This window comes from Hemicordylus capensis, chromosome 3 (genome assembly GCF_027244095.1).
Source record: "Hemicordylus capensis ecotype Gifberg chromosome 3, rHemCap1.1.pri, whole genome shotgun sequence".
NCBI lineage: Eukaryota > Metazoa > Chordata > Lepidosauria > Squamata > Cordylidae > Hemicordylus > Hemicordylus capensis.
The window spans coordinates 332,067,223-332,092,529 of NC_069659.1; the positions used below are offsets into that span (position 1 = coordinate 332,067,223).

At 46.1% G+C, this 25,307-nt stretch overlaps 1 long non-coding RNA gene across 1 annotated transcript; it reads right to left on the reverse strand.

Moving 5' to 3' along the window:
* Positions 1–568: 568 nt before the first annotated feature.
* Positions 569–4,751, reverse strand: LOC128349257 (uncharacterized). Its single transcript, XR_008318670.1, has 3 exons — positions 4,616–4,751; positions 2,677–2,762; positions 569–703 (listed from the first exon to the last, which is right to left on the reverse strand). It is a non-coding gene; the product is annotated as an uncharacterized LOC128349257 (long non-coding RNA).
* Between the last annotated feature and the right edge of the window lie 20,556 nt (positions 4,752–25,307).

Below are 25,307 nucleotides of genomic sequence, written 5' to 3' on the forward strand. Positions count from 1 at the left end.
CACTGTGTTCTTGCACAAATATGCTTGCGGCAGGAAATAAATGTGCATGCACTCTTTTATTAGAAGGTAGACTCCCCTCCCCCAGTTACATAAAAGGTGAATACAGGAAGATTTAGGACTGGTTCAAGTAACTGGAAGATTAACAGAGATATTACAAAACCACTGAGTCTGGATTAAAGGACTGAAATGGGAACTTTTCTAAAATTTCCATTTCATTTCTAGGTAGCGGTTGGCATACCCCACCCAAACTCACTTCAAAATTAATTCACAGTAATCAGATTAATTTCCTAAATGTCTCAAGGACTATGGAAATGATAGAAAAATGCAGTGACCTTTGTCCCTTACTTCCAAGGATGCTGTGACAGGCAGACACCATAATGCTGAAAGTCTCTGTCCTGGACTAGAAAGTGAATGAGAGGCTGAAAATCCAGATCACTGGAAGGTGAATTTTGTAAGGAATGTTAATTTTGTAAGAGGAAAATGATGCAGAGAATCCCTAGAATGAAATCATCACCTTAACACAAAACTAAGACAAGCAAAATGATAGAATCCTCAATCTATAAAAGACTCAGAAATAATCAAGTCCTTTATTCTAATGCAGAATATTTGCTCATTACTGCCAGTGATCATGACCACATTTTGATACCTTTGAATCCTCCTGAGCCTCATGCTTCGATAACTCCTTAAAAATCATGGAAATGATCTAGATAAAAACATATTGAGAAACATTTTACATAAACTTCCACAGGATCTGCCAGTTATCACCATTCAGTTGGCATGTTGATTCACAGCCAGTATCAAATTTCCCAATAGATTTCAAGTATTTCACATCAACGGCTGTCACTGAAAGTCACATCTTATCATTTCAGCCAAATTTGAAATGTGGCAATTAAAATCTTGTAAATTTAAGTATTTGAAACATTGGTAAATCTGATCTATATTGCGAAATGCTAAGAGATTATAGTGGCAGAAAACATTTCTGGCAATGATGGGCTGAGCTGCCCTAATATATAAAAGTTTTAATAATAAATAATAAATAAATAGTATCATAGAGGTACAAGTTTATCTGGCTTTTATTGATTGATTTGCTCAGATTGTACTGGGTGTACAAGCACAAAGGGCCTAGGAAGTAAAATAGAAGAACTAGAGGCTAAGGGAGGCAATAGGCTGGGGCAAGAAAAGGCAAAAGCTAGGGGAAGAAGAAATAAAAGTAGTACTGGTATACACTAGGAACATAGGAAGCTGCCTGTCCGGCTACACAGCCTTATCCCTTTACCAAGCCTGGCTAGGCTTATCTAGTCCGGCCTCAGAGCAGGGACAGGGAGGGGATTGAGTGTCACCTTGTGCCTCCTTCGTCCCAGGCTGCTTGGTCCTTGTGTCTGCCCCTCTCCGGGGGGGCCCTTACACTCTCCACCAGCCAGCCTCTCATCCCCGGCTGGCTCCTTATATGCCTCCTCACAGGCTATGCATCACCTGCCCCCAATTATGGGGCCAATGCCCCTATTTATTCCCTGTAATTGGCTACCCTTTATAGCTGCTGCCAATGTCTCTCCCCCTTCTCTCTCCTGCTGCTCAGGCTTCCTCCCTTCGGGAGGCGTACTGTTGATGTTATCCTCACACGCCTCCCCTTCGGCCTCTTCAGGGCTCTGCTCCTCCTCCACTGGAGCACAGTCTCTGCCCATTGGCAGTCTTTCCTCTGCTTCTCCATGGCTGCCAACCATCCCTGTCACCTTTGACCCCCTCACCACCCCATCCTCGGAGATAAGGACAGCCAGCCTCACTGGACACTGCCTTATGCCAAGTCAGACCATTGTTGCAATTAGCTCAGTATTGTCTACGTTGACTGGCAGTGAATCTCCAAGCTTTTAGGCTAGAGTCTCTCTCAATCCTACCAAGAGATGCCAGGGATTGTACTTGGGACTTTCTGCTCTACTACTGACCTACGGCCCCATCCCTAACTGTTTGTCAGGATGCTGTGGCATACGATGCTTCTTGCGGCCTCACAGCCAATGGCGAGGCACACAAGGTGGGTGATGTTCCCTCCTTCCAGGCTCCCTTTCCTCCCTGGTAGTGGGGCAAGCAGGCTGCAACCAGATGAGCATGTGCTTTGCACCACTGAGGGCCTTCAGAGTAAGGAGCTTCTGACAGCAATGCCAGTAGCAATGCAAGACTTGGAGAAATGGGAGTAGGGAATGAGACAGGGAGGGGGAGGGGTCAAGGGGTGGATTGGAGCCCTGCTGGATCTGCACAAGGCTATATGAATGAGGGCAGCCAATGATGAGGGCTGCTTTCTGGGAATGGGCCAGAATTCTCCTGGAGAGGTCTTCGGTCAAGGACAGCAGTTCAGGAAGAGGAAACAGGGTGATAGTGCAACCCCCTCCCCTGCACCACTCTGAGACACCTGCCAATGCAAAGAAGGCAGGAGTTAAATCCATAAAGGGGCAGGCGGGCCCACTCATATCCACCATTGCCTTTTACAACCTTTTTATTTGGTTGTAATTTTGGTTGTAATTTTGAATTGAACCAAAATTCCTCCGCAGTTCAGTTCAGTTTGTCATGGTGCTGTGGCATCTAAAGCTCCTTGTGGCCCCAGTTTATTGTGATCTTTGATCAAATATATACACTTCATATGACTCTCACACCCCTCTCCCCATATGGTCATGAGAACAGGCTCACTTCTGTGTTGCAGTCCACTTTCCAGGCTAGTTTTTTCTTCCTCTTCAAGGCCATGTGGCAGGAAAACCTGGAGGTGGAGTCTCCACCTGGAGGTGGAGAGAGAGGTAAGTATCAGGCCTGCCAAACTCTGAGGGGCAGATGGCCTTGTATCCCCCTGCAGCCACTGCATCAGACAAAACTATTGCAAGGTTGTCCTATGCAAACAGGTGTGGCTACTCCAGGGGCAGCATCAATGGTTCACCAAATCTGGCACTGGCTGAGGGTGGAATGGCTGTGAGTGGGGGAGGGGAAGAGTGGCTGTGAGTGGGGTGTCAGAGAGTGGAAGGGAGTGATGGCTGTGAGTGGCTGAGAGGGGGTGCTTGAGAGTGGGAGAGTAGAGAGGAGGGGGTGGCTGGGAGTGGGTTGGCTGACACTGAGCAATAAAGCAGGGGCTGTGGCGGGACTTTAGGAGAGCAATAAAGTCTTAGCATGCAGATGTTCTGTGCTGGGCCAGCTAGTTACCTTTAATGCACGTAGTTGAATTTTGGTAATGCTAAAAAAATCTGGGTTATGATATGTTGAGAAGTTTTTCTGCATGGTGGAGAGCATTCCCTAACCAAAATGAAAATGGCACAGAAAGCCCTATCATCATCATCATCATCATCATCATGTTTATTTACGTTCATAGACCAAAATTTAAAACATACATATTAATACACATGATATAGTAATAATATATACATAATATAAACAGGAACATGGACAGTCTCAGTCTTTAAGTGGTTAGCACATAGGTACAATTTTTAGGCCTTCTCAGATCAAGAATCTACATCAATTAGGGGTGACAAGAAGCATGAAGAGAATGAAAATCTCAGACTTTATTCAATTTTACCAAAGACAAATTGAACCACACCTTTTAAAGACCTTTTAGTGAAAGTATCTTGGTCAGAAAAACAATTATTTCCTTTCAATTTACGATAATAGGATTAAATTGATAAAAATATGCTTATAATGAATGAGTCTGGAGAACACTCCGCAAATCAGAAAATTTGCATGGATTCATTAACTACAGCTGCAGAGGGTTGGCTAATGAATACAGTGTTTAACTCTACAGCAGTCTAACACAATTAATTATATTCATTAAGCATGTAGCATGTATACCATTGATTCAGAAATAAATCATGATGAGGGAAAGTGTGCTATTAGACAAGTAGAAATTAATTTTGGGATCCCTATTAACCTTGTTTTAATTGTTTCAGTTTTGCAGAGAACAGATTCTAAAATAAAAGTTATGACGTCCCAATGAGGATGTGTAACCCTTTTGATGGACCTGAACAAACCAATTTAAAGTACAAGGTTGAAGCCTATCCCAGTGCTGCCTCCTTTGTCTGGCAACCACTCTTCAGAGTCTAAGGCAGAGATCTTTATTACCACCCACTACTTGACCTTTTTAACAGGGAGTTGGACCAGAGGGATTTTTAGATGGAAAACATGTACTCTGTCACTGAGCGATGGCCTCTTCCTTTCCCCCCCACCCCAAATCTCTATGGTATTGGTTTGGCTTTCCCCACCATCAGGCAGGCATACAAGAAGAAGATAATTTAAATGCAAATGTGCAAAATTTGAAATCGGAATGGAAATTTCAGCAGATGGCACCTCTTCTGATTGAGCCATGACAAGCTCTACCTCCCCAAATTTCCTCTTTTTACACAAAAGATAGAGGAATTTTGCTATCCTTGGCAATTAGTCTTGGAATTGTTTTTAATGAAAGGTGGTGTGTGTGTGTGTATGTATGTGTGTGTGTGTGTGTGTGTGTGTGTGTGTGTGTGTGTGTGTGTATATATATATATATATATATATATATATATATATATATATATATATATAACAATAAATGAAATTTAACAATAAATTAGACAGATCAGTCCTGTATTGGTTTTACTAATGTTTTGGTGCTTACTTTACAATGGCTTCTGCTTACTGGTGTCTCTTCTGCCATCAAGAAAGCTGTGGTCTAAACTCTTCTGTGGTCTAAACTCTTTGATAGCACTCAGATCTTGGAGCTATTGATGTGTAGCACCTTGCAGCAATCTGACCCAAAAAGGCACGGGTCAGTGTCCCCTGCCAGGCATTGTTGGAGGGAGTTCCACCATGACAGCAAGGAACCTCCCAACAATCAGAACCATCAGAAGGTTCCCTGTTGTCATGGACATCTGACATGTCTTTCAGACATCCCTCCCCGCTGCTGCCCCTGCCCTCTCATCCCCATCTCCCCATGGAGATGGGGAGACAGGGGGTATATCCACTGATTATGGGGCAGCTATTCCAGTGGTGGGGAATAGAAGAGTTACATTGTCAGGTTAGCAGGCTGTTGGAGGGTAAGGGAAATCGGATTTTTAATTGCTGTTTCCCCTTCTGGCTGTCCTGCCAGCTCTTTGACCTTGGAACGCAATGTCAACCATTCACACAGAGCCTTGTCTTGCTCCTTTGTAATGCCAGGTTGGCCCAGAATAAACCTGAAATCATCCATTATTTGATTCTGGACGAAGGGGTTGATCTGGTATGTGTTACAAAGACTTAGTTGCAGGAGGCTGGTGGCTCAGTTTGGTCCCAGCTTCTCCCTCCAGGGAACTCTGTTGAGGAGAAGGGGAGGGGATGTGGGCGGGGAGTTGAAGTGGCTGTGGTCTATAAGAACAATATCTCCCTTGCCAGGATCCCTGTTGAAAGATCTGACCATATTGAATGTGCAGGCCCGATCTTGGGGCGGGGCGTTGGGGATGGTGGTAGCCACAGGCTCTCCGTTTTGAGGGGCCCTGTTGTGCCAGCGGGCAGCCTCGCAGACTGCCCGCACACTCGGCTCATGGCGGCAGCGCGTGTGGTGGCCTTTGTGGCTGCCCACCACCACCATGTGTGCTAGCTTGTGGGAGGGGGAAGCAAGCCCCACGCCTCCTGCGCCTGACGCAGTGAGTGCGGTTTTACTCTGAAACAGGTCTGCGTGCTCCGTTTCAGAGTGAATACCGGCCACGCTGCATACGCAGTGCTGGCTGGCATTTGCTCTGAAATGGGACACATAGCCCCATTTCAGAGTGAGGCCACACCTCCTGCTGCTTCTGACATCAGATGCTGCTGACGTCAGGCACAGGGGGCTGGCCCCTTCACCCAATTGCACCCCCCAAAGGATAGCGCTTTGAATGTGTGTACCTAAGTTTGGGGACCAGGAATAGATTGGGACTTCGGTTGGTGTACTGATCGCCCTGCTGCCCAACGGAATCCCTTATTGAGCTGACGGACTTGGTCTTGGGTTTGACATTGGAGACTCCCAGGCTTGTGGTGCTGGGAGACTTCAGTGTTCACTTTGGGACCAATTTGCCCGGGCTGCTCAGTTCATAGAGGCCATGACAACTATGGGCCTATCCCTAGCGGTCTCGGGACCAACGCATATTGCTGGTCACACACTTGATCTGGTCTTTCACTCTGAACAGGGTGGTGTTCCATGGGTGGGGACTCCATTGATTTCCCCATTGTCATGGACGGACCACCATCTGGTTAAGGTTGCACTCACAACCACGTCCCACCTCCACGGGGGCAGAGGGTCCATTAGGATGGCCCACTTGAGAAGGTTACTGGATCCAGTAGGATTCCAGGAATCCTTGGAGGGATTTAGTGCTGGCTCTGCTGGTGACCCTGTCGACACTCTGGTGGAGAATTGGAATAATCAACTCACCAGAGCAGTGGGCTCAATCGCTCCTAAGCATCCTCTCCAACCCGCTTCAAAACTGGCCCCTTGGTATACAGAAAAACTATCGGGGCTGAAGCGGCGAGGTAGATTAAAGCCTAAGTGGAGAAAGACTCAACTCAAATCCGACAGATTATTACATAGAGCACATCTGAAAATCTAAGCTCAGACAATATGTGCGGCAAAGCAGAGATTCTTTTCTGCCCATATTGTGTCTGCAAGTACATGTCTGGAGGCATTGTTCAGGGTTGTGGAGGGGCTAATGTGCACCCCTTCGCCCATGAATCAGTACTTGGAACCAAAAATTACTTGCTGTGACACTTTTAATGAGTTTTTTGTGCACAAAACCTCTCATATTTGGGCTGATTTAGATTTGTACTCCACAATTGTTGCAGAGTCTGATGCCAAGGTGTACAGCAGCTCTGCTTATGTGATGACCCTGGATCAGTTTCAGTTCATGATCCCTTAGGATGTGGACAAGTTGCTTGTAATGGTGCAGCCTGCCACCTGCCCTCTTGATCCTTGCCTGACATGGCTTATAATATTTAACAGCAGGGAGGCTAATAACAGCAGGGAGGCTGTTGTAGAGGGCCTGGCAGAGATCATAAATACTTCTCTGAGGGAGGGCAGGATACCTCCCTGTCTGAAGGAGTCAGTCATTAGACTGCTTCTGAAGAATCCTGCCTTGGATTCCTCAGTTAAGCAATTACAGGTCTGTCTCCAACCTTCTATGGTTGGGCAAGGTGATTGAGAAGGTGGTGGCCTCCCAGATCCAGGAGGTCTTGGAGGAAACTGATCATCTAGACCCATTTCAAACTGGCTTTCAGGCAGGAAGCCAGGCAATAGGGTAGAGACTACCTTGGTTGGCCTGATGGATGATCTTCAATTGGGAATTGACAGAGGGAGTGTGACTCTGTTGGTCCTCTTGGATTTCTCAGTGGCTTTCAATACTATTGACCATAGCATCCTTCTGGAACATCTGAGGGGATTGGGAGTGGGAGGCACTGCTTTGCAGTGGTTCTGCTCGTACCTCACAGACAGATTCCAGATGGTGTCTCTTGGAGACTGTTCTTCAAAATCTGAACTTTTGTATGGTGTCCCTCAGGGCTCCGTATTGTCTCCGATGTTGTTTAATATCTACATGAAACTGCTGGGAGAGATCATCAGGAGATTTGGTGCAGCGTGTTATCAGTATTCTGATGACACCCAAATCTATTTCTCCATGTCAAAATTATTGGGAGATGGCATAACCTCCCTTAATGCCTGCATGGAGAAAGTGATAGGCTGGATGAGGGATAACAAACTGAGGCTGAATCCAGATAAGACAGAGGTACTTATTGTGTGGGGTCGGAACTCGGGAGACAATTTTGATCTGCTGGTTCTGGATGGGGGTAACACTCCCCTGGAAGGAACGGGTACGCAGTCTAGGGGTGCTTCTGGATCTGAACCTCTCCCTGGTATCCCAGGTTGAGGCAGTGGCCACTGGTGCTTTCAATGAGCTTCGGCTGCTATGCCAGCTGCGTCTGTTTCTTGAGATGAACGGCCTCAAAATGGTGGTACATATACTGGTAACCTGTATGCTGGATTACTGCAATGCACTCTATGTGGGGATGCCTTTGTACATAGTCTGTAAACTGCAATTGGTCCAGAATGTGGTGGCCAGATTGATCTCTGGGTCATCTAGGAGAGACCATATTACTCCTGTGTTGAAAGAACGACACTGACTGCTGATACATTTTTGGGCAAAATAAAAGTTGCTGGTTATTACCTATAAAGCCCTAAATAGCTTAGATCCTGGGTACTTAAGAGAACATCTTCTTTGCCATGAGCCCCACCGCCTGTTAAGATTATCTGGAAAGGTTTGTCTGTGGTTGCTGCCAACTCGTCTGGCGGCTACAGGCCTTCTCCGATGCTGCCCCTGGACTTTGGAATGCGTTCCCTTTTGAAATAAGAGCCTCCCCATTAGCAGTGTGCCCGAACCGGTCCAGCGGCCATTCCAAAGAATGGCCGAACTGCCGGACCGGTCCGGCCCTGCCTGGTTCGGGTCCGGGTGGGGGGTATGCCTTTAAGGGCGGGAGGGCTTGCTTAGCCCTCCCTCCTCCTTGCCCCCGCCAGCGCCCGTATTGAACAGTATAGGGGCGCTGGAAACCAGCCGCCCCCCCCGCCGCCGCCGCGGCGAAATAACCCCCAAAGTCAGCCAGCCAGCCAGCCCTCCCTCCCTCCCAGCTAGCTGCCCTCCCTCCCACCCACCCACCCACCCGCTCGAATACTGGATAAAAAACGAGAGGAGCTCCGGCACAGAGCTCCTCTCGTTCGGAAGGCCTCCTGAAGAATGGCGGCTTGCGCGTGCACGCATGCGTGCGCCGCAAAGCACGCCGTTCTCCGGAGGCCCGGTCTACCCGGCGGGAAAGGGCCGGGTAGACCGGGCCTCCGATCGCTGAGTAGACCGGGCCTCCGATCGCCGGAGGCCCGGTCTACCCAGCGATCGGAGGCCCGGTCTACCCGGCCCTTTCCCGCCGGGTAGACCGGGCCTCCAATCGCTGAGCAAGCCCTCCCCGCCCTAGAAACAAGGCCCCCCTTCGGTGCCAGTCCGGACTTCTCCGGACCGTGCACATCACTACTCCCCATCTCTGGCTACTTTTGAAACAGCACTGAAGACATATTTATTCACCCAGACTTTTAGGTAGATGTATAGTTTTACACTTTTTAATACTAGGTATTAAATGTTTTTAATTGTTAATTGTTCTGATGTTTTAAATTATTTTAATTGTAAACCTCCCAGAGATGCAAGCTTTCGGCAGTATAGAAATATTTCAAATAAATAAATCCATCCTTTATTCTAGACTGGGTGTGGCCAGGGGAGAGTGTGTGTCACAACCTCTTTGTTGGGAATTCTCTCTGGTAAGAGAATCCCTCTTCATTATAGCAGAGTGCAAAGAGGCACAACACAGCGGAATTTAGTAGGCATGCGTGCATGCTGAGAGTACAGTAACTTGGAGCCAGTTCATAGTTTCAAATCAATATATATGGCATTTATTAGAGAACTCCATTCTAGATAGGAAAGTGAGGAGTTAGGATCTCTAAGCTAGCTAGCTAGCTGGATACAGATGGATTCTGCATCTCTGCACACATGGTGCAGGGAGAGGAGCTTGCATATTGCAAGGTAGAAGGAACAGGAAGAGAATGGAGAGAAAGGAAGTGGCTGGAAGGAAGTGTCCCTAAGAGTAGCAATCTACATTCCAAAGGGATAGTGTCAGAGCAGTAGAGAAGGGATGACCAATGTCTTGACCCTTTAGCCCTCTCAGAGGCGTATCTAGGGAAAATAGCGCCTAGGGCAAGCACTGAAATTGTGCCCCCTGTCCAAACATCTGACACCCATCTTTCAGATAACTTTACCATACTATCAGCTGAAAAATACAAGTCAAGCTCATCAATCTATTAATATTTCAAAAACTATTTAGCAGTGGACATAGCCAGACCAAAAAATGCAGGAAAACTACAAATTTCAGTATGCTGGGGTTCATGAAATACCCAAATACTATGTGGAGGTGTACTTGGAAAACTAAACAGAAGTGCCTGTCTAATTCTCTACTCTGCATTGTAGCATCACTATTACATAAGTTTTAAAAATAAATGGAGAATTTGACTTTTCCCAGATACTCTGAAAATAATTAAAGGATATGCAGAGTAAACTGTGTCACTGCTTAGAATATATTCTAGTATTTCAGAAAGACAGTTAAAATGAGAGAAGGAGAGCAAGAAACTCCCAGTGGGCCTTAATACTAAGGATTTCACACTGATTCAAAGACAAACTCACCATTAATAGCCATATTATTAAGACATCACATTCAACTCACTTATCACAAGAAGCAAAGTAAGAGCAAATGAATACAATCCTAGCTCATAAGCTTCAGCTCAGTATTCACTAGCCTGATTCTCTGTACATAGTGCCAATCTGAATATGTATACAGTGACATATTGTATTAATTTTTTTAAAAAACTCTTTTTTACCTGTAGACCCTTCAGGGGGCTCCATAAAGGCCATGGGGGGTCTTCAAAGGTTCCCCCTCCCCCTGCTGGCCTCTAGGGCCTCACAGGGACCATTTGAGCATGTGCGGTGGCCATTTTAAAAACTTTATTTTAATGGCCGCTGAAAACAAAATGGCCACCATGCATGCTCAAATGGCCTCTGCGAGGCCTGGCATGGCCTAGGGTCTCACAGAGGCCATTTGAGCATGCATAGTGGCCATTTTGTTTTTGGTGGCCATTTTTTAAAATAAAAAATTAATTAAAAAAAATTCTGCCCTCCTTCAAGTGGCACCTGGGGCACGTGCCCTGCCTGCCCCACCCTAGATACGCCCCTGAGCCCTCTGACTCACTAGTCTGTCCTCCACTGTCATTGAGACAAGAGACAGCGCAAAGTCCTTAACTTCCAACACTCTTTACCTCAGAGAAAGCACTCAAACAGCTGCCTTGCCTTCTGCAGCTTCTGTTTAAAAGGCAAACTCCCCTCTACATTCCCTTTTCAGTCCTTGAATAGTACTGGATCCTTTTAGGTTCCAGAGTGGCATGTGTAGTTGGGATTTGTAGTTTTTTCTGATCAGTAGATCAGTGTGAGAGAAGAAGGTGTTAGTGAGGAGGGAGGATGCACCGGTATGAGAGAGCACCCTAAAAGAACTTCCCAGTGAACTGCACTGGTGCAGTGAGGAAGTAGTAATTTTTGATGCCTTCCCTTTCCCCAGGAAGTGGCTGTGCAACTTTCGGGGACATATTTTCAGGTGACCGAGAGGGCTTCTAGGGAAAGGGGAGGGCACAAAGATGACTGCTTCCCTGCATGGATAGTTCTTGGATTCATAGGTGTAGTTTTTTTCCTGAGACTGCAGCCATGGCAGTGTGAGTGAAGGAGAAGGAGGAGGAAGAGAAAAAGGAGGCCATAGTAATTTCTATGATGTGACCTAATATATTGTTCTACATAGCTGAAGTGGAAAGGATTGTTGCCAAATCTTCATTTTAATTTCCCATTACAGACATGGAGATGGAAATGAAGTCTGAATGACTGCATGGATTACCATAAAAACTACTTCAAAGCTTTCATTTTCCTTTTAACAATATCAAACTGTTCTCTTAAGCCTCTCTTTTCTATACCTGACACCATTACAAAAAAAACGTGAAATCTGAAGTGAATATCAGGATACTTTCCAAAGAGAAACATCTGAGAATGTTCAAGGGAAGCCTAACAAGCCTAGTTGCAACATATTACACCAGTGCTACATCAGTTGCACTGGTTGCTAGTTCATTTCTGGGCCCAGTTCAAAGTGTTGGTGCTGACCTTTAAAGCCCTAAATGGTTTAGGGCCAATCTACCTGAAGGAGAACCTTCTTTGATATGTTCCTGCCCACTCTTTAAGATAATCTTTGGAGGCTCTCCCCTGGGTGCCATCACCCACAATGGTGCAACTGGTAGCTGAGAGAGAGAGAGAGAGAGAGAGAGAGAGAGAGAGAGAGAGAGAGAGAGAGAGAGGCATCTCATTAGTAGCCCCCTGTCTATGGAGGACAGGTCTATCACTGGCTATTAGTCTGGTGGCTATAGGTCACTACAAGTCAGCCTCAGAGGCAAGATGCCTCTAAATACCAGTTTCAGGGGAGAAGCAGCAAGAGAGAGGGCATGCCCTCATCTCTTGCCTGTGGGCTTCTCAGAGGCATCTGGTGAGCCAGTGTGGGAAACAGGATGCTGGACTAGATAGGTCTTGGACCTGATCCAGCAGGGCTGTTCTTATGTTTTTATGAAATAACTCCCCAGAGAGGTTCACCTGGAGCTTTCTTGCTTTCCCTGTCAGCTTTGCCCAAACCCATTTTAGGAAGTGCCTAAAGTTAAGCCCTTTGCAGCAAAGTGCTGCTTCTTTAGTATACATATAATGCTCAATAATTGTGAATCATCAGGAGCAAAGCCGAATAATGCCACTGGCTGACTTGTTGTCACCATTGTTCCCTCACATGAACTCCCCACCCCTCCAGCCTAAGTTTAGTGAAGTTGCATTAAATTGCTGTTTGAAAGTTCCTGGCGACTCCTTTGTATTTGTTTAGGCACCAGACAAAATTCTTTCTCTTCCAACAAGCTTTTGATTTGTAATTGCTGCTTCTCTTGACTTTTGCTAGCTCTGTACCAGCTTACTGGCTACTTTAATTGTTTCAGAGTTGTGTTTATTTTTTGTTTTTATTGTTTTAGATTTTGTTTTTAATGCTCTTTTAATAAGCAACCTTGGGGATGCTGGTCATTGAATGATATACAAATATAATAAGTAACAAATTTCTATAAGACAAGTGAAATTTCTCAGTTGGGGTGGGTTCTGCATATATTCATTATTTTCTATTTTCCCCATCATGAAATGGATTCCTCTTAACAGCTTTGAAAGATTGGCTGTGTTCCAAATTTTAATAAGACTTGCACAGAACACACAAACCATATTATACTTTTAGTTTTCTGACCACAATGACCTGTTAAATGAGAGTCTATAGAGAACTGATGGAGTATAGTCAGGTATGCCAAACACAAGCTGCTGATTAAAAATAATGCAAAATTCATGTTTTGTTTGTCATTGGGTGCTGACCTTCTATTTTCACACATGACCCATTCTTTTCTGTTGGGGATGGTAATAATCAGATCTCCTTGTCATATTTATTCATATTTCCCTTGAAACAACAGAAACATATTGGTAAGATGTATAAATATTTCCACAAACTAGAGCTGTAAAACAAGCAGATAAGGATGAGGCCAATGATCTTCATGAACATTTTTGATACAGAAAAGTGACCACATACTATCAAATTCACTGAGTGACCTTGGGTCAGTCACTGAGGGTCTCCATACAAGCAGTGTGGAGAGCCTTACTGGGCTCTAATTTTTTTAGTGGTGTTGTTGTTTAAATGTATTCTGCACAACATTCATGCTCATCCTCCCAACACCTCTATTCAATAATGAAGAAGTGACTATTGCTCCTATTTGATGGATAAGAGGCACTTATGCTGAAAAGTGACATCATGCTGAGAAAGGGATGGAGAACTGGTCTTACAGTAATGAATATGAATGGTCTTCTTTGCTAAGCAGGATTCATCTTGGTTTGCATTTGGATGGGTGACAATGTTCCTGTGAACATTGACTGCTATAAAATATGGTAGCAGCTTATTGGTAGAACATCTGCTGACATGTTGAAGGTCCCAGGTTCACTCCCTGACATCTCCCGGTAGTGCTAGGAAAGATTACTGTCTGAAACCTTGGAGAGCCACTGCCAGTCCCTTTAGACACTATTGAACTAGATGAACTAATGATAGATTCAGTATATGAATGCTTCATCTGTTCCTGTCTGCCCAAGACTGCCGACTGACTCCATGGTGAAACAAGGATTTAGACCTCTCACATGCAAATTCTTCTCCCCAAACCATGGTCCATCAATGGTCATCTCATCCATAGCTCTTTCCATTGCTTGAATTACCAATTAACCCTGGATAATTGAATTACCAATTAACCCTGGATAATTTCCAACTCATACATTCCTCCAGCTGTCAGTTCTATTTCTTTATGGTAAGAACCCACTTCTATATGGCATGTGCATGCATATCAGAAACTTGGTATTGGTTAAACATAATTGCATGGGTCCTTCATCCTTGATTGTCAAGCAACTGGTTGGGAGCAAGGACAATGATCACATGGAAAAGACCAATGTCATTAGCTCTGTATCCATATGCATACCATAGCAGAATGGGGTCTTACCATGGGTTAATGAGGCCAAGGGACCATGAATACAATGGAAGAGTTAGGGTGGAACAATGGAAGGGCTGCTTTATGGGTGGATTTCGTAACCTCTGAATGATCTGATAGTTAAAGAATATATGTCTAACCAGAATAACTCAGAAATCCATTTTTGTGTGAGGTGGCCAGGGACAACTTGAATATTAACCCTGTAACAGCAATGTCAGAAACTTGATTCCGTGGATAAGACTATGAGGCTATTCCCACGACCACTGGAAAGCGATCCGCAGATCACGAGAAGCCCGGTACTCCCAAGGTGGCTAGCCTGCCGAATTCCCCCTCCACTTAAATGAGGTTAACAGAGCAAGTGCTCCATTGACTCCATTTTTTTACTAGTGTGTCACTGCGGTGTGCAGCAAGACATGAGTAGACCCCTGACCGGAAGGCTGCAAGCAACCTCCCGGGCTTGGGGGTCTCTCCAGGATGTCCTGTGTGCTCGCGTGGGGCATCCTGGAACTTCCGGCAGCTGCGCGGCCCCTGATCCGGGCAGCCCCCACCGGCTCTGTGACGGAGCCAGCAGCTGTGTGGGCGGCCGATTCGGCCACCCAGCTATGAGCAGCTGCTTGTCTGCGGGGAGAGCTGGCTAAGCCCGCTCTCCCCACAAGCCCAACAGAAGCTCTTCTCACAGGTCATGAGAAGAGCTTCACTGACTTTTGCTTTGAATCTAGTATCAGAACATTATTATTCTAGTCAGGGAACATGCTGGATCAGGTCCCAATAAGGTTTTCTAGGTCAAGTAAGCAACCCATAAGTATGTAGAGTTGTCAGAATCAAGGATGCCATTTTAGAAGGAGTTATCCCCACTGGAAGCCTAGTGGGAAGAATGACTTCCCTGGAGGCTGAAAATGAGAACAGGTGCTAAATTTCCTTGCACCTGGGGGAATTTAGTTATTGCAAAGAACAGCTGCCTATGCTAAAAAGTCAGCTTCATCAGATAGGGAAAAGGTATTTTCTAGCTACGATTATAGGTGCTGAATTGGGGGAAACCAATTTTCTATGTAACATTAACGTATCGGGATGCCTGCAATGATTCCCCCCCCCCACTTACTGGAGCCCACTTTTCATCAATCCACTTTACCTCTTTATATATTAGGGTAGAAATTACATAAAATATAGCCACACAGCAGGTTACCATGGAAATGTTAGAGGGGGAAATGAATTATACAACACATAGTAAATGCTTCTTATTCAGGCTCTACATGCATGAAAATGCACAGTTGGAATGAATTTCAGTTTCTGCATTCATCAGTATAAACAGGGAAACTGATGGAGTAAAACTATAAACTAAATCGGAACAGACCAGATCTTATAGCATTCATGGCTGGCAGGTTCAAACACTGGATGAATAAAAGGTAATTCAGTAATCCAAAAACTTTGGTTTAAGATGAATGTTATGGTGCTTTACATTTTCACTCATGCTCTAAAAAGAATGGAAATTGCAAGTTAAGGTGTCAGTCTAAACTTCTGCACCATATAAGCTGCAAAGACCTTGTTCAGTCTTGTATATGATGGCTTGTATATGATGGCTTTAGAGATGAGGCTGCATGCACCCACACTTTGCCTTGGTTTTTCAGCTGGAATTTGGGCTGGGGAGGGATGCATCTAGGCAGACATTGAACAGGTGCACTTCCCTAATCACTTTCTAGAGATGCCCTTGATGAATTTCTGCCTGATGCATCTTTGATCAAAGCAAAGTGTGGGTGCATGAAGCCTCACTGCAATTTCCATTCTTTTTAGATCACGAGTGAAAATGTAAAGCATCTTAACTCTTGTCTTAAACTGAAGGTTTCTGGATTACTGAATTTGCAAGTTGGATGGCTCCCTGCAAACGCTCTGCTAACCCCATTTTGGCAATCGTGCCATGGGGGTCCAACAAGCCTTTCGGCCTTGGGGGTCTCCCCAGAATGCCCCATGCCCTCACACAGGGCGTTCTGGGACTTCTGGGGCCTGGTGGCCCTGATCCCCACCGAACTTACCGGCTCCATGACAGAGCCAGTAATCATGCAGCCGATCCAGTCCCCCAGAGATGGCTCCCTGCTTGTCTGCGGGGAGAGCAGGCTAAGTCCGGTTAGGCTCTGTAGGGAGACACACAGTTCATGTGTAAAGCCTCTATGAATTGCACCTTTTTACCATATATGATGACTCATACTCTGCTTTATTACTCTCCCTAGGAAACAAGTGCCCCCCAATCCAGAAAACCCAACTCTTGTAATGGATTTAAACCTCTATGAGACCTTCCATCTTATATTAACCCTTCCTTCGCACAGGACACACTGCTGGCTTGAGCAGCAGCCCTTCCTACACCTTTCCAGGTCCCGTTCTGTTCCAGGGCCTGTTCTCTGGCTACAGCTGAACTCTGAGGAGCTGATGCCCTCTTTTGGCCTTGGCTTTTCCTCCTCTTATCATTCATTCATTCATTCATTCAACATGTTTGTATACCACCCAAAACTCATGTCTCTGGGAGGTTTACAATAAAAACTAGAAATTACAGCATTAATGCACTAAAACAATTTATAATTTAACTATGTCAAAACTGTTCAAAACTATTAAAAACTGTACATCTAATTAAAAGCCTGGGTGAAAATATGTGTCTTCACTGCCTTTATTTCAACAGGGAGCACATTTAAAAGCCTCGGGGCAGCAACAGAGAAAGCCTGTCACTGAGTAGCCACCAGATGAGCGAGTGAGAACTGCAGACGGACCTCTTCAGATGAACTCAAAGAGCAGTAAGGATCACATCTAAGAAGACATTCTCTTAAATACCCAGGGACTAAGCTGTTAAGGGCTTTATAGGTTATAATCAGCACCTTGTATTTTGCCCAGTGATCTATTGGCAGCCAGTGCAATTCCTTCAAGACAGGAGCCATACGGTCTCTACGAGATAACCCAGAGACCAACCTGGATGCCACATTCTGTATCAACTGCAGTTTTTGGATTACATACAAAGGCAGCCCCACATAGGGCATATTGCAGTAGTCAAATCTGAAAGTTACCAGCATATGTACCACTGTTTGGAGGCCATTTATTGGATACAACTGGTGTATCAACCAAAGCTGATAAAAAGCATCTCTAGCCACTGCCTCAACCTGGGATACCAGGGAGAGGTAAGAATCCAGGAGCACCCCCAGTCTTTGTACCTGATCTTTCTGGGGAAGTGTGACCCCCATCCAAAACCAGCAGATGAAAATCATCTTTCGAGTTCCGACTCTGCACAATAAGTACCTCTGTCTTATCTGGATTTAGTATCAGTTTGTTATCCCTCATCTAGCCTATCACTGCCTACAGGCAGGCATTTAGAGAGGTTATGCCTTCACTCGATGATGCTGACATGGAGAATAGATTTGGGTGTCATCAGCATACTGATAAGACCCTGAATTAGATCTCCTGATGATCTGTCCCAGAGGTTTCAATTAAATGTTAAACAACACTGGAGACAATATGGAGCCCTGAGAAGTTCAGATTTTACAGAAGTTCAGATTTTGAAGAGCTACAGTCTCCAAATGACACCATCCTGAATCTGCCTGAGAGGAAGGAGTGGAACCACCACAAAGCAGTGGCTCCCACCCCCCAATCTCCTCAGATGCTCCAGAAGGATTCTATGGACAATACTATTGAAATCCTCCGAGGTATCCAAAAGGACCAATAGACTCCCTCTGTCAAGGCAATCTCCACCCCACAGCCCACCCAGAAGACTCCTGCTGAGGAGCACATGGCCTGGCCCGAGGAGCGACCCGGCAGGGGGGCACAGCGGAGAGTTGCGCTCGGAGGCCCGCCTGCTCGTCCACTCGCCCGGCGCTCCCTGAGCACATGGGCGGTGGCGGTCCGGCCCGGCGGGCTCCAGGCACCATTTTGAGGCACCCGCATGGCCCGAGGAGCATTGGGGCGGCACCATTTTCTGGGGCACTCACGCAGCCCAAGTGGCGGCCAGCCTTGTTAGCCCCCGCCGTCTCTCCTCCAGGGGCGGGAGGGCATGGCGGAAAGTTCGTGCTTTGACACCCGCCCACTTTAGTTGCTGCCTGCCTGGGGGCTATAGCACTGTCCTGAACTGCTATCCTGGCTATCCCTACAGGATTTACAACCCCCAGAGAGAGAGTAAACAGAAAGCAGCAACAAAAGTGGATGCAGGAAAATAAAAGGCTCTCAAAGAAAACAGTAAATGAATTAAGTCCCCTGAACTGAAACTAGGTACCCCCCCCCCTCTAACAATAACTGAGTAATAAGTGGGGGGAAAGACAAAACAAGGAATGAAACAAGCGAAGGACACAGAACAAGGAATTAAGGGAACAATACAGGGAAGTACAGACAAGACAAACTGGAACATGGAAAAGATATAATTCCAAGAGCACAGTATCTGCTGCCAGCAAAGTTGCAAATAGCAACTCAGCCATGAGAGACTGTTGAATATATATGGATCAACAGAACCAGGAACCAATCAGGCCTCCCTGAGTCAGCAGTTTGGCTTTCTTCCCTGTTATCTCCTGCACCTGAGTGAGTCCCTCTGAGCCTGCCTCTTGATACTTCATCTCACTATAGGTGGAATCCTAGGCTCTTCCACATCAGAATTCAAGTCTGGCAGCTGTTGAGAATCCTCAAGTCCTGAGTCTGGTTTCTCTGCCAAATCTTGCTGCTGTGGCTCACTAGCAGGCGAGTCTTCCTGCTCTGAGTCTTCTGATTCTGAAGTCTGAGCCATGACAAGCACGGGCTCGGGCTCTCAATTTGCTGCCTGCCTGGGGGCTGTAGCATGGGCTCTTAAGCCCCTCTCACTGCTACGAGCTCGCTCACCTGGGGGCTGTAAGGAGGGCTGGGTTCTGAGCCCCCCCTCCCCCCTGACGAGACCATCTTGGGGACCCTGCCAGAACCAAAGGACCAGAGCAGCAGGACAGGTTTGACCCAGCCCAGGTTTGGGGGACTCGGCACGGGGGTTGGGTTGGCCGGGATAAGGCCTGGGAGGGCGTTTGGGGACCATCCAGGCCTGTGGCCCACTGGGAGGAGAGACTAATCACGCGTGTCCCCCCCCTCTTGATCAGTTTATCAATCTGGGCGGAGAGCGCATAAGGAAACACACCCTTCAGACTGTTGCTTTGCAGCGGCCCCCAACGTAGTAGGCGCACAGGGAGCTCATGCTTCGCACACATCCCACACCTTAACCCCCCTCCCATGCCCAGTAGCCTGAGGGTCACCCGCGGCCATGGCCCCCAAGAAGGCGTCATCGGGGAAAGGGAAGAGACCTGCCGCAACGCCCAGGGGGCACCCAACCCAACCAGACTCCTCTTATGAGAACGAACGTGAAATGGAGTTGGGGGCCATCAGGGTGCTTATTGCTCGGCTGGAGGCTATAGCCGGGGGGCAGGAGGCATTGAAAGGAGACGGTGTGGGGGGCTGGCCCATCAGAGATTATGACTACCAGGGAGGGTGGAGGCAGTGAGCAACATGGCCAGACACTTGGCAGCACTGGCTTTCTATGCGAAGGCCAGGGGGCTTCCTGACCACTCTGGTGACTTTAGAGTCTGGCACATGCTGGAGGGCTGGGCCAGGAAAACACCTGCCCAGCCGGCCCAGCGCCAGCCCATTACACCTGAAGCACTGCAGCGTGCCGTGCAGCAACTTGGGGAAGTATGCTCCTCCCCTTACGAGGAGGCATTGTTCCAAGCGGCGGCGCTAGTGGCCTTCTATGGGGCTTTCAGGGTTGGGAAGATGTTCCCCAGGTGGGCAGGTGGTGTGGCAGGAAGGGTCCTACAGAAACGCGACCTGACCATGGACCCAGCTTCGGTAACGCTGAGGCGCCGCTAATCTAAGACAGACCAGTGGGGTAGGGGGCAACTGGTTACATTACACAGGGCAGACAACCACCGCATGTGTCCGGTGCAGGCTCTGAAAGCCTACATGGCGGCAAGAGGCAAGGCGGAGGGGTGCCTCTTTGTGCACGCCAACTGTGGCCATTTGCCTCAGTACCAATTCTGGTCAGTGATGAGGAGAGCCTTCCACGTGGCTGGTGTTTCCACATGCCACTTATCATTGCACTCTTTCAGGATTGGGGCAGCATCGGCGGCAGCAAGCTTGGGCTACTCAGGCACCGCTATCCGGAGCCTGGGCTTATGGCAGTCTGCGGTCTACCGCAAATATGTGCACTGCAAGCAGAGGTGTTCTCTCACACACCCCCGCCTCCCCATGCCACCAGACCGCCCCCCCCCGCCTCCCATCTCAAACATGTTCTCTCTTCTGCGCAGGGGCGAAGCCTCCGGCAAAGTGGGCCAGAATCCTCGTCTTGGGCCACTCCTTTATATTTTGGGCCCTCAAGTGGGCGCAAAACACGGATCCAGGAACACAACTGGGCCTAGGGCGATGGGCCTCCATCGAGTGGTCGGGCGGAGGGGAATGCGAAGGGCCCAGCTGCTGCCAATGCTGCGGGAGTACCTGGAGGAGAATCCAGCACCGGATATCCTGCTCTTGCATTTTGGGGGGAACGACTTGATTAGTCAGTCAGGTATTTCACTGGCATGACAGACCGAGCAGGATCTTGGGGTGGTGTTGGCGTGGTGCCCAGGTGTGGTCATTCTTTGGTCCGACATCACACAGCGCAGGGTGTGGAGGGGGGCGCTCAAACAGAACAAGGTGGACAGGGCGAGGCGAGGGGTTAACGCAGCAATAGCATGCTTTCTGGCCGCCAAGGGAGGTGGATGTATTCCACACAATGACATCGTGTTCTCCCAGCCTGCCCTCTATCGGGGTGACGGGGTCCACCTATCGGCTATGGGCATGAGGCTCTTTATAGATGATTTGAGGCTGGGATTGGCAGCAGTGATACTGGGTCTGTGGGGTGTGGGGCGTTAAGCGAAGCTAATGCCCTCTATGGCAGGTACAGTGCGGTGGGGGAACTGCTAGGTAAATGGGTGTGGCACCTTAGGTAAGCTTTAAATCAAGGAGGAGGAGCTGATCTCTTGAGGCTTGACAGATCAGGGATCTGTCTCTGCAGGCGACCTCTCTGCAGGCGACATCCTCTCCGTATGGCTGTGCAGCGTCGGTGGGGTGTCGTCTGATAGTGAAAACCTGACTTTAGGTTGGCGAAGAAGGGCTCCTCTTCTAAAGAGCGGAGGAACTGCCTGGAGCCAAGGTGCTATCGCCACGGTCTTTTAGGTGGTGGCGGCCACGGTGTGGCCGGCCTGCTAGGTACTGTACTGCAAGGGGACTAACTAATCCCAGCTAATATGCCTGTAACTAAAACCTCAATAAAGAATTGGCTGTTCCTACCATAGCAATGTCTCCGCGTCTCCTTGGGGTCTGGGTACAAGAATGTTACCCTTTGCATACATTCTCAGATTTCTAATAAAGTGCAGAAGAGCTTTATTACCAAGATTCTTGGTAAGAATCTGGGTATCCATAACCAAGAACTTTCACTGGATTCAGGGTCTGGGACCTATCTCAACAGGTACTGTTGCACATTTTATTACTTATGAATAAAAAGACAGGCTCTGTGCTTTTTTTTTTTTTTAAATTAGCAAACATTTGTAGAACTTGGAAAGTTGATGTGGTTTTGTGATATCATGGTATATACACATATCTCATAGTAGGTCTGTGCACATATTTTACTCCACTGCAAGTTATATCACGAGGTTAGACAACAATTGATTTCCCCATTGATATGCAGATTTTTTGGGGGGTGGGGGTTATCTGTTGAGGCTCTTGCAAATTTACTTTTGTCAGATCGGGGTGATGTAGTATCTTACGTTACAGCTAAATTCTGTTACATTATTATTAGTTATAGAAGATCTATGCACTTTTAAATTGTGTGTTGTATTGCTTATTAGGTATTATGCTGTATGTCTTGGTCCGTGACCATAAATTTAATAAAGTAAAGTAAAGGTCTGTACATGCTAAAAATTGTCTGATCTAATCCAATTCATCAGGAAGATTATTGTGCGGGACCGAAATGACCCCCCAAACCACCAGGTTGGATCAGAGATTGGATCAAAAATCCAACAATTTCCCAACATTCTGTCATTGGGATTTAAAAGTTAAAGCAAAAACAAACAAACACCCTTTAACTTTTAAATCCCAGCCACACAGAAAAACAGCCACTTCTCAGCTGAGAGGTGGCAGAAGCCCGTTTGGTATTTAAGAGTTAAAGGGATAACTCCTTGATGTTTCATTCCCATCCAGGCAAAAGAGAAGCTACTTCTCAGCTGAGAGGTGGCTTGTCTTTTGCCCGACTGGGATTTAAAACATAAAGGGAATTTCCTTCTAATTTGTGCAATTGCCCAGTTGTATGTAATAGTGGTACAAGGCTGTTCAGCAATTGTCCATATGGAGGAGGAGGAGGAGGAGGAGGAGGAGGAGGAGGATTTCTTGTTTACACAGTCAGACAGGTATTATTGACTGGTTTGTTTTATCCAGACATCAAGTCCTTCCCAAGGACCTGGGATGCCAGAATTTTATCATCAATACTGTTGGTTATTATAGATATCGTCACAAAATATAGGCTGTTCCCAGTAAAGCTGCTTTTTGTAATTGGCTGATGGTGATTTCTGTGGCCCCTATGGTGTTGAGGTGCTCTTCAAGGTCTTTTGGGACTGCACCCAGGGCGCCAATTACCACTGGGATTATTTTGGTCTTTTTCTGCCACAGCCTTTCAATTTCAATTTGTAGATCTTTGTATTTGGTGATTTTTTCTATTTCTTTTTCTTCTATTCTGCTATCCCCTGGTATTGTATGTCGATTATTTTGACTTGTTTTTCTTTCTTCTCGACTACAGTGATATCTGGTGTATTGTGTGGCAGATGTTTGTCTGTTTGTAGTCGGAAGTCCCATAATATTTTTACATCTTCATTTTCTTCCACTTTTTCAATTTTATGGTCCCACCAATTCTTGGCTACAGGTAGCTTGTATTTTTTGCAGATGTTCCAGTGTATCATCCCTGCTACTTTGTCATGCCTTTGTTTGTAGTCAGTCTGTGCGATCTTCTTACAACAGCTGATCAGGTGGTCCACTGTTTCAACTGCTTCTTTACAAAGGCGGCAATTGCTATTTGTTGTGGATTTTTCGAATTTTGCTCTTATTGCATTTGTTCTTAGTGCCTGTTCTTGTGCAGCCAGTATTAAACCCTCTGTTTCTCTCTTCAAGTTGCCATTCTTAAGCCATTGCCAGGTCTTGGTGATGTCTGATTTTCCACTTATAGACTGCTTTTTTATTATAATCTATTGGATTGTCCCATAATTTCCGCCAGAATTGCACTGTTTCTTCTTTATTTGGTGTTTCTATGTTTCTTGCAGTTTCTCCTTCTATGCTTTGGTAGAAACGTCTCTGATTCAACTGGAATTGGAGATTCTGCCTGTGTTGTGTAATTCTGGCTTCATATCTGCTAATCTTCTTTGACACTGCTGTTATTTGCTGCTTTATTATTTCCAGGACTTCTCTAATTTTCCTTGAATCGAGGTGGTATTTTTGGATCAGATACTGTTTGGTGTTTTCATTCTTCAGCTTCTTGTCTTTCATATCTTTCAATTTACTAGCATCTGATCTAAGCCTGGAGATTTTATTTTCTAATCTAATCTTCCATTTAGGTGATGTACTGCTTTCTTTTTTGACAGGTCCACTGATCTTATATCCGAGCTCTTGTGTTGTTATTGTTGCTGCACTGTACATTAGTTGGTTTGTTTCTTGCAAATTATTGGTTGTTATTTCTGCAAGTGCAGCATTGACATCTTTTAATACCTGAGCAAGTTGTTTTTTGGCAACTGTTTTTAGAGCTGGATGTCGAACCCTGGTGGTTGTTTGGTTCATGTGCTCAGTTATTTTTTGCTTTAGTTCTTGTTGCTTTTCTGTTAAACGGCATTTGGGTTTTGGAGGTGATGGCAAAGGGGAGGTTGCCTGGTTTTGGTTTTGAAACAGTTCAGCAACAGTGGCATCCTCTATTTCCAACACCTCCTCCACCTGCGCCTGAGCAACTTCTTCAGCTAGTGATAATTCTTCTTCCATATCTTGAGCCTGTGTTGCTCTTTGCAGTTCTTCCAGCTCTACTCCTGTGAATACTTTATTTCTTATTATGAATCTTCTCTGGTCTGCTAGCCTTTGTTCTGTGATTTCTGTATCTGGATGCTTCTCTTTCCAAATTTGGTACATTCTTTTTAAATAACCTCTTCTAGTTGGACTAGACTTGTAATAGCAGATCATTATTTCCTTGTTGGCATTTTTCGTATATTTTTTTTCGGTTAAGCGACGTTTCTTCCAGTAACTTTGCTGTCTCCAGCCCTGGTTGCTCAACTGAAGATCCTGAGTCCTGTTGCCCACTTGCCACCAGATGTCCAGGGACTATAGCATCTGGCGCAGTCCTTGTTGACCCGGACGACGACCAATCCGTTATAGATTTATTAAAGTTACGTCTCACCATATTGTTTATTATTATTATTATTATTATTATTTCGATTTCTATACCGCCTTTCCAAAAATGGCTCAGGGCGGTTTAGACACATGCAGCAACACAAGCAATCCTGAACCACCCAGGTCACACTGGACAACATGTCAGCCATTGTTTTGATGTGTTGTGCTTACTTAGGTTTTGGTATAGCTTTTTGTAAAATGATGTAAGGTGTCTTGAACACTCTGTTATGGAAAGTAGTCTGAAAAAGTCAGGATTTCACCTAGCGACTAAGCACAGGCAAATTAGTGGCCTATCTAGCCTCCACAGGGAAGGCATTCAAAAGGATCAGCACACCACTGTAAAGAATCAAGGAGAGCAGATAATCAAACAGAAGGCAAGTCAAGTGTCTGTCCAAACAAAATGGAATACATTAGGAAAATAAATACATGAATAAATAATCTGTCCAGGTACATAGGAAGACTATCAGTTTATCTAGCTCAGTACACTGACTAGTAGCAGATCTTCAAGGTTAAAGTTAGGAATCAATCTCAGCCTACCTGGAGGTGTCAGGGATTGAATCTGGGACCTTCTGCATGGAAAAAGGTGCTCTATACATAGCCATATTTACTGTTCTAAGGGGAATATCTTACATCAGACAGTGCTCATGTGTAGTCACCCATTCAAATGCAAACAAAGGCAAACCTTGCTTAGCAAAAGGAACAATTCATGCTTGCTCCCTCAAGACCAACTCTCCAG